This window comes from Cajanus cajan, chromosome 1 (assembly GCF_000230855.2).
Source record: "Cajanus cajan strain Asha chromosome 1, NIPB_CcT2T_4, whole genome shotgun sequence".
Lineage (NCBI taxonomy): Eukaryota > Viridiplantae > Streptophyta > Magnoliopsida > Fabales > Fabaceae > Cajanus > Cajanus cajan.
This window is the reverse complement of record NC_138517.1, coordinates 90,265,746-90,275,820: the sequence shown is the minus strand read 5'-3', so window position 1 is coordinate 90,275,820 and position 10,075 is coordinate 90,265,746. Positions and strand designations below refer to the sequence as shown.

Below are 10,075 nucleotides of genomic sequence, written 5' to 3'. Positions count from 1 at the left end.
TGTCTATTTGACATATAACTATAGTTACACACAATTTTATTGTTGATTTTGAATGAGATTTAACAACATATTTTGTGTGTCACTATAGTTTATACCCACACTTTTTAATAATATACCAACATATATAATAATTATTGTGTGGGTAAAAGTAATTTTTAGTAACATGTATAGTGTCACTATAGGGTGTATGTCACTATATGACAAATTTCTTGTAGTAAGCCTTATCAATGCGAGAAAAATATAAAAGTGCAAAATAAATTATTTTTGAGTTTTTTTACTGCAAAAAACTATTAGTTATTTTTAATGGTTAAAATCAATTTATACAATTAATTTTAACAAGTTATTTTTATTTAACTTCTTAAAATATTAGCTTATATAAATTAACTTCGTATTTTAAGAAGTTACTTAACTAATAGAATATTAAATATTTTGATATATTTTATTCATTTCCTATAGATACTTATGAAACATCTATATTCCAATAGGATCTTGATAATCATGTCGACAACTTGTATTCATTGTTCAACTATGAAAGATCATACTCGTCACATTTTAAGTTGGCCAAATTAAAATTTCTCATTCTATAATATTAGTTGTAATTAATGCAAGTGTTGGTTGAGAAAACCGCCAAAAGAAATGTGGACAAGTTGTGTACCAATATATATTCTGTAGCTTTTCTACATATACATATTACAGCTAGCTTTCATGCGTTTATCATAGGAAAATTCAATGGCAGAAGCTGCTATAGTTATTAGATTGGCTCATTGAGAAGGAGTTAGTTAGTTATTGATCAAGAAATCAATTTTAGGATTCAGGAAAAAAAATTAATTACAAGTACCTTGATCATAAGAAATTTAGAAACCCGTAATTAATAAATAAAAGAAAAGGATAAACAAATAAACCATGAATATTAAAAAAGTTGTAACTGGTCTAATATATTCAAAATATTAAGATTGCTAGGATATTGTTGGGGTCACTCGAAGAAATATTTATGGAAACTATTTGAAGAGGGAGTAATCGAAGAGATACCTAACAAAAGTTGAGTAGTTACACCAAGGAGGTTACTAAATAGCGAGTGGAGAAAATAGAAAACACGTGAGATGAGCGGTTACAAAGAGTTACACTTAAAGTCACGTAATTTACGTAATGGACAGCGATTATGCACCTACGATGAACCCACATAAGATTAACCGCTCTCGATCATCTCTATAAATAGAAGAGGCAATCTCGTGTATAAAGGTCAAAAAATTCATACTTACACTTTAATTTGTAAGTACTTTTTACTTGTGCACATGACTTCTGTGCATGAGATTGCTATTAGGTATGACTTCTTGGCCATATTTTCTTTCTTAAAAATCATTATACATTGTAATCCTGCAATTATGTAATTGAATGATGATTTATATTGCCAATGTATGCATCATTCACTCAATTCATTTGAGTGTTTATGTGTATGAAGATTACTGTTCAGTTACTATTAATGAGTATTTGGAAATTAGCACTTGTTAATCATCCTGGATTATTTGTCTCTTTGTTCTTCTAGTTAGTCATTTTGTGTTATCTTCATTTTTATATTTTTGTTAAATCTCTACATATCTAAATTGAAGAATTGTGCTAGTTTGCTAGTTCGAGTAAAAAGAGCTCATTAACGAAATCTCCATCAAACAGATATTGAATCAAGTTTAATTTCAAGCGCAATTTCATCTATGATATATGTTTTTTTATTTGTAAAAAAAAAAGTGAAATATTTTTAAAGCATTCGATAGACAATAAAGATTACCTAACGCATTTAAATCCGAATTTTGAAGCTTTTCAATCTTGTCCATCTTCCTTAAATTAAAAAGCCCGCAGAAAATTAGTGTATTAGTACATTTTTTTCATTTGAGAAATCTCAAAAATCACATAAAAATACACATATAAATGAGTTATATTTAAAAAAAGATATCTGATATTATTAATGCTTTGAAACATATAGATCAATGTTCTATAAATCATTGTAGGTTTATCATAAGGCACCCATACAACTGATGCCTGATTTAAACTTTAAGCCCTCCTCATGCGGGTTGAACCAATTTAAAAATAAAACGAATTATATTCACGATATCTATATGCATCGCACTCGATTGTTTAGAAAACATAACCTTTTTTTTTTAAGATAGAAAACATAAACTTTATCATATTAATTGCTATAGCATAAAGTTGATATTTCCATTTAGTGTTTACATGGAAAGAAATGAAGAAAAGAGAATCGAAGGATTTCTTAAAAATAATTAGTTCAAATATTTGAAAGAAAAATAAAAGAAATAAAGAATCAGAATCTTTGACCTCAGTTCTATCTTTCTTTTAAATATTAGGGGAAGTGGGAGAAAAGAAAGATTTAATAAAATATTCATGACTTAAACACTTAAAGTCGATTATTTATTTATTTATTTATTATAATATTATAATAGTGTTATTTTTCCTGCAAACTAAACAATCTTTTATTTTTTTTAAATTTACCAAATTAGAAGCAATTAGTTTACCAAATGGCAACAGAGACAAATAAAACGACTTTTAGAAGCAATTAATTTATTGTTTTAAATGGCTATATAGTTGATGGCAGAACATATCTTACGAATTTCACCATCACTTCCGGTCTTCAACTCAATGTTGCCCATCTTCACCATAGATATTCCAAATTCCACGTTGAATATTAACCCAAACACCCCTCTTAAGCCTAAGTACTTCCGTACAACTGTATTCGTAGATTCATCATTCCAAAGTGCTTGATCAGACTGGAGAATTCCACGTCCGTTCCTCAAATTATTATAGTAAGATATATCAAATTTGTTTTCGCTACCAGTGTCTAGTGCAAGCATAGTGCTATTAGTTTGAGAAGAAATGAAGGATCAATTGAAGGGTCAGAACCTTTTCCACTGAAGTTGTATAATCTATTACTGAAGAACTGGCAAGCTGAAGTACCAATCGTATGTGCAGCTATACAAAAATAAATCCGTTAGTTCAACTCTTAATCTCGATTAATTTCTTATAACATTTTCTTTGCAAATATAAAAGATAAAGTTGTTCGTCAATTAGTTCAAGTTAATTTGAGTACGTCTTGGTTTTGAATTTCATAAGGACGTATAAAAAGACGTCACATCGTAATAAAGTGTAATAAAGTGTATTAAAAAGTGACGTGAAGAAGTCAACAATGAAGTTAATGTAATTGTCATTCTATTTGCATTTTGCCACTATATCTAGTTAGAATTGAGCTGTCACAAAGCACCAATGATACTACGCGATCGCATGATCGAGTTTTATTTGAAATTCTAATGATGCATGATTAACTAAGTGATTGATTTGAAGTGTGTAAAGTGTAAACAAACTTGTACGTGTAAGTAATTACCAAGAAGGGTGACGAGGTCTTGAGTGTTGAGGCCCTTTGCTGCGAACTTTTGTTTCAAAACTTGAATAGAGTCGAAAGGAGAAGGAAAGTCATTGACATCGGAAGCCTTTGATATGCGTCCATCTCTGCTTCCAGTTGCCACTGGCCAAGTCAGTCCACCACTCTGCCATGCAAAAATATAGCCATATATGCATATTTTATTTATAAACTCCTCACATCAAAATATATTAATTCAACTCTAACTTGCACTATACCAATAAAGACACATTATGTCTCTCTCTAAGTAGAACTATGCTAACTCATTTTTATAAATCACTTAATAAGGTGAAATATATAGAATTTTATTTTAATTATTTAATTATTGGACATGAGAATTCCGATAAATATATAGAATTTGAGTGAATTACCAGAACAACATAATCACGAGCAGCAAGAGCAAGAATATCAGCACAAGACACAATACCAGGGCATTCAGCCTCGAGCTGTTTCTTAGCTTCATCAATAACCTCAAATCCTCTTAAACCAATAGGCTTGAAGCTGCTTTTCTCTCGGTGCCAGAACCAGCAATGAGAACGGAACCGTCACAACCTTGAACAAAGCAATCATGGAAGTGCAATCGAAGTAACCCAGCAGCCAAAGTAGGATCGGACGTAAAGAAGGATTTGACTGTGGCCTTAACAATGTACTCAGCGTTTGGGCATGTACTCGAATAGAACCCTACACGCCTCTCTTGGCCATGCACCGTGTTCACAATGGCCAAAACAAACACTAGGGTGTACAAACTACGTCCCTCCATTTTTGTGAGTTGCAAATTCACCACCCTAAGTGAAGTAGATCTAATTCTAATGAAATGTTATGTATATTATATGAAAGAGTTAATTACCTATACACTGCCAGTGTAAATGTTTTTTATACTGGCAACTAATCATATCTTTTAATAGTGTCATGTCATTTACTTATTTAATCAAATAAAAATAAAATAAAATAATTTAAAAGATATTATTGATTGTCAATGTAAAAAACTTTACACTGACAATGTATGGATGATTAACTTTATATGAAATATATAATATTTGTACTTAGGCAAGTAAATGAGAGTATCAAATAGAATGTGATGAAGTGGATGTATTTATAAGGAAGGTTTTGGTCAATGTTTTGAAGAATGAGTAAGCAAAAGGAGGACGTTATAGTACCTAACCAAAATTCATTCACATAAATAGTTACAACTCAAGTTGTTTAGGATTAGAATTCTTGTTTTAGGTGTGAAATAAATTATATTAAAAAAATATTTATTATATATGATCTTGATATTTTTGACAAAAAAATAGTTATTACCTCTAATAGTAAATATTTTATATCAATATCATAATTAATTAAAAATAAAAATAGTGCTTACAAACTATAATATGGCTAAGGTTGCATAATGAAGTTGAGCTCATATTTGGTGATTATTGGGGATCATTGCAGTGATATAATGCAAATGATTTCGCGTGAACGTGAAAGTGCATTTCGTCAAAGAATGTCTACAACTTACTTTCTTTCTTTTTTATTTTTTTAAACAAAAGTTAAAATATACTTTTATTTTTGTAGATGACACTTTTTCCTTTGCAATGGGCAATGAGGTTGAAATTGTAATTTAATATTTTGTGAGCCTGCGTTGAGCGAGAAGATCTCTCACTTAGCAAGAGAGCACCATCAAAAAGTTAAAGAAACTCTATGTTTGGTTGACACTAAACACCTCTGAAATGTGTTGAGCACGAGAACCAATATGGTTCACAGGAGAGTCATCTCTAAGCGAGTCTTGTCTCACTAAGCACAAGTTTACATAGAAAAGTTATGTGTTGGTTCACTAAGGGAGATGGATCTCGCTAAACGACAATACCAAAGGGAGTTCCAATTGTTTTGTCGCTAAGCCAGGGAGCCACGAAGAACAACCTTTGTTCTTTGTGATCTTGACGTTAAGCAAGAATTTAAAGAGCAATGTCTAATTCTTATGATATATGTTGCTAAGCGCGAATCCCCTGTTTCAGGATGTTAACGTTTATATGTTGGCTTGTGATTGGATCATATGATTTTATAATGCCTATACTTATGAAACTGTATCATGGCATTACGAAATGCGTTATTGAAAGAAAGTGCCTAATGTACCTAGACAATGGAAGTCACAGAGAAGTGATTCCCTATCTTGAGAGAAATTACATATGTTGAAAAAACGTCGATGACTATGCTGATCATCCCATAATTATATATATATTAAGATGTATCAATGGTAGCTAGATATAGCTCTAACGAGTTACCAAAACAAGAGTATACTATGTTGAGGGTGTGGTAAACGCCACTTATAAGCATCAAATATTCATGACTTAAACACTTAATTAAAAGTTGATTACTTTATGACTTTATTTATTTGTTATAATATTATAGTGTTTTTTTCTTGCAAACTAATCAGCATCTACTATTTTTAATTAAAACCAAATTAATTAGAGAGAGATGGCGGCCGGGTAGACGATATGATTATTGCCGAAAACAAGTGACGGGTCCAGCCATAGAAAAAAAAATTATTGTGGTAGGTGTGATAAGTGTGGTAGGTGTGATAAGTGTGGTAGGTGAGGTAGGTGTGGATTAATAATGACCAAGTATCAAATCAATGGTTGTGGTGTTTTCTAGTCACATATATCCAATGGCCATGATACATTCTTGAAGTATATATATAGGAGGCTTGAGAGGAGGCTTAATCATCCAAGAGTGAAGCATTTCCACTCATAGTTTGAAGAAATAGAGAGAGCCTTAGAGAGAGTTTCTCTAAGAGAGAAAAATAGTGAGCCAATTTGTGAGTGTCATCCACAAATTGAGGATACAATATTATTGTATTTTGTATTCCCATTATTTTTATAGTGGAAGATTAAGTGGCCTACTGGTCCCGTGGTTTTTCTTGAGAAAAGTTTTTCCACGCTAAAATTTCTGGTGTGATAATTTTACGTTTCCGCTCAGTGCCCATTTTGAGTTAACAGAGAAGGGAAATTATGATGCCATTTCCCAACAGTGGTATCAGAGCTCTCAGAGCTCTTGAAGACTAAGGTGTCATTCTCATAAGAAAATTCTTAGTATGCTCTGTGGTTGCAGTTTTTATCTGATCTTCCACATCAGAAAAGATTATTCTTGTGGTTGGACACTATTCAGCCTGTATAATTCAAGATGGAGAGTACCACCACTCATGATGGAGATATGTTCAAGCTAACTGCTGATAATTTCTCATATTGGAAGCCGATGATGGAAGACCATTTATATTGCAAGGATTTGTATGAGCCAATCACCCAGCAAAGTAAGCCAGAGGGGAAGACTGATAAAGACTGGGAGATCCTGAATCGGAAAGCTGTAGCTGTGATCAGAAAGTATATTGATCGAAGTTTGTTCGAGCATGTATCAACTTATACCAATGCGTATGAGTTGTGGACAAAACTTGAATCTTTAATTCAAAAGAAGACACCTAGGAACAAAGCCCACCTTTACAGACGACTTGCAAAGTTGGAGTACATGGACGGTCAAAACATGATCGAACATCTGAATACCTTCAAAGGTCTTGTGAATCAACTGAAGAAAGCAGAAATAAACATAGATGATGAGGTGCAAACTCTTATGCTCTTCAGTTCTCTACCTGAAAGCTGGGACACTTTAATTATCACTCTCAGCAATTCTGCTCCAGAAGGAAAGCTCAGTCTAGATTCTGTTACAGACAGTTTGCTAAATGAAGAATCAAGACGAAGAGAAAGAGGCTTAAACAATCAGTTTGAAGCCAATGTCATTGACAATAGAGGGAGGAGCAAGAATCGTGAAAAAGGAGGACGAGGAAAATCACAAGGTAGATCCAAATCTCGTACAAGAATATGTTGCTATTATTGTGGGAAACCAGGCCATAGGAAGTCTGAGTGCAGATTCTTGAAGAAAGACCAACAGGCTGGAACAGTCCATCCTGACCAAATCGACCCAAGAAAAAAGAAGGAAGATGGAACTACTACTGCAGTAACCTCAGATGATGTATTTCTTGTCGGAGAAGAAAATTATTTGAATATTGCATTTGATGAATGCATTTGGATAATTGACTCAGGAGCATCTTTCCACGTCACACCTCATGAAGAATTCTTCTCATCATATCAAAAAGGAGATTTTGGTATGGTGAAGATGGGAAATCATGTCACAAGTAAAATTGTTGGCATTGGTGAAATAGCTCTAATGACTGAAAATGGAAACAAGCTTATGCTGAAGGAGGTAAGACATGTTCCAGACATGCGATTAACCTTATCTTAGTAAGTAAGTTAGACGAAGCTGGGATGATAAATCAATTTAGTGCCGACAGATGGAAACTTAGTCGAGGAAGCATGATTGTTGCTCGTGGCAAGAAGGAAGGCTCCTTGTACACTATGCAGGGAAAGATATGTAAGGGAGATATGAATGTTGCTCAAGATGCATCCAAAGAATTATGGCACAGACGGTTAGGCCATATGAGTGAGAAGGGCTTGGAGATTCTCGCAAAGGATCATCTTCCAAATATTAAAGGGCAGCCACTTGAATCCTGTGAAGACTGCCTAGCAGGCAAACAACATAGAGTATCTTTTAAAAGACCAGATGATGCAAGAAGAAGAAAGCATATACTGGATCTTGTTCACTCAGATGTCTGCTCTACATCTGAAAGATCCATTGGCGGTGCTCAATATTTTGTTACCTTCATTGATGATCACTCCAGAAAAGTGTGGGTGTATCCATTAAAGACAAAAGATCAAGTTCTTCAAGCTTTCAAGGAGTTTCATGCTTTAGTTGAACGTGCAACTGGAAGAAAGTTGAAATGTATAAGAACAGATAATGGTGGAGAGTACTTAGGTCCATTCGAGTATTATTGTAAGACTCATGGGATCAGACATGAGAAAGTACCTCCCAAGACTCCTCAGATGAATGGAGTAGCTGAAAGGATGAACAGAACGATTGCAGAGAAAGTCAGAAGTATGCTTTCTCATGCTAAAATTCCCAAGTCATTCTGGGGAGAGGCAGTATTAACTGCAGCTGATTTGATTAATTTGTCACCTTCAAGACTGTTAAATGGAGAGATACCAGAAGAAGTATGGTCTGGAAAGAAAGCCTACTATGGTCACCTGAAAGTTTTTGGATGCAGGGCTTTTGTACATATTCCTAAGGATGAAAGAACAAAGTTAGATGCTAAAGTGAAGGAGTGTATATACCTTCGTTCACCAAAAGATGAACTTGGCTTTAGATTGTGGGATCCTGTAAATAAGAAGATTGTTCGAAGCAGAGATGTGATATTCTTTGAGGATCAAACGATCCAAGATATCAAGAAACCTGAGAAGCCAAAGCAAAAGGAGGTTCAAGATTCAAGCCCATAGTGATAAACAATTCAAGGGGAGAGATTTCTCAAAGAATTGATGAACCTAATCAGACAGAACAGTCTGAGTCAGAACAAAGTCAAACAATGCAAGAAGAACAAATGGAGACTAATCAGGAAGAACAAGAACCTGAAGTTAGAAGATCAATGAGAGTCAGACAACCATCAAAAAGGTATCTCTCAGATGATTATGTTAATCTTACTGATGAGGGAGAACCTCAAAGCTTTATAGAAGCCATTGAGATGAATGATAAAGAAAAATGGTTGCAAGCAATGGAAGAAGAATTGCAGTCCCTGAAGGAGAATGAAACTTATGAACTAGTGGAGTTGCCACAAAGAAGAAAAGCATTGAAAAACAAGTGGGTGTTCAAGCTCAAGACTGAAGAGAACAACACAAAACCCCGATACAAAGCAAGGATTGTTGTTAAGGGGTGCAACCAGAAAAAGGGAATAGGTTTTGAAGAAATCTTCTCACCAGTAGTGAAGATGACATCCATCAAAGCAATTCTCGGCCTAGCTGCGAAGCTAGACTTGGAGATAGAACAACTCGATGTCAAAACTGCATTCTTACATGGAGACTTAGAGGAAGAAATCTATATGGAGCAACCTGAAGGCTTTGCAGAACCAGGCAAAGAACATCTTGTGTGTCGCCTGAAGAAGAGCCTCTATGGTCTGAAGCAAGCTCCAAGGCAATGGTACAAGAAGTTTGATCTTTTTATGGCCCAACATAATTTCAAAAAGACCTCCGCAGACCAGTGTGTGTTTGTGAAGAATTATGAGAATGGTGAGTCCATCATACTATTGTTGTATGTTGATGATATGCTAATTGTTGGAAAGGATAAAACAAAAATAGCTGCTCTCAAGAAGGCATTAAGCAAGTCCTTTGCCATGAAAGATCTGGGCTCAGTGAAGAAAATTCTTGGAATGAAGATAATTAGAGATCGTTCCAAAAGAATGTTGTGGATGTCACAAGAAGACTATATCAAGAAAGTTCTTGAAAGGTTTAATATGCATAACGCCAAATCTGTGCATGTTCCATTACCTGGTCATCTCAAATTGAGTAAGAAGCAATGCCCAGTGAATGAAGAAAAAGAAGAAATGAGCAAGGTTCCCTATTCCTCTGCAGTAGGTAGCCTTATGTATGCAATGGTCTGTACAAGACCAGATATTGCTTATGCTATAGGAGTTGTGAGCAGATTTCTATCAAATCCAGGAAAGGAGCATTGGAATGCTGTGAAATGGATACTACGATATCTGAAAGGAACTGCCAAAAGTTGTTTGTGTTTTGGCAATGGAAA

The 10,075-nt window shown here is 34.1% G+C and overlaps 1 pseudogene; it reads right to left on the bottom strand.

Moving 5' to 3' along the window:
• Window positions 1-1,793: 1,793 nt before the first annotated feature.
• LOC109804948 (cationic peroxidase 2-like) lies at window positions 1,794-4,335 on the bottom strand (annotated as a pseudogene).
• Between the last annotated feature and the right edge of the window lie 5,740 nt (window positions 4,336-10,075).